Source organism: Crocuta crocuta, unplaced genomic scaffold (assembly GCF_008692635.1).
Source record: "Crocuta crocuta isolate KB4526 unplaced genomic scaffold, BGI_CrCroc_1.0 scaffold175, whole genome shotgun sequence".
Lineage (NCBI taxonomy): Eukaryota > Metazoa > Chordata > Mammalia > Carnivora > Hyaenidae > Crocuta > Crocuta crocuta.
In genome coordinates, this window is record NW_027530988.1 from 2,387,046 (window position 1) to 2,387,276 (window position 231).

Genomic DNA, 231 nt, shown 5'->3' on the forward strand with positions numbered 1-231 from the left:
TTGCCTCTTGCCGGCTAACCAAGAGCCCGACTTTTGCGCCCAGTACGCAGCCGAGAGCTCTGCGCGAGCCTCGCGCCCACCCCAGGCCCCGCCCACTCACTTAACGCATCGCCCCGGCCCCACCCACTCACTTAGCACAAGGCCCGGGGCCCCGCCCACGGCTCTCGCACGCCGCCGCGGGCCACGCCCAGTCTCTTGCTTCTTCTGGTGTCAGGCTTGCAGTGTATTTTC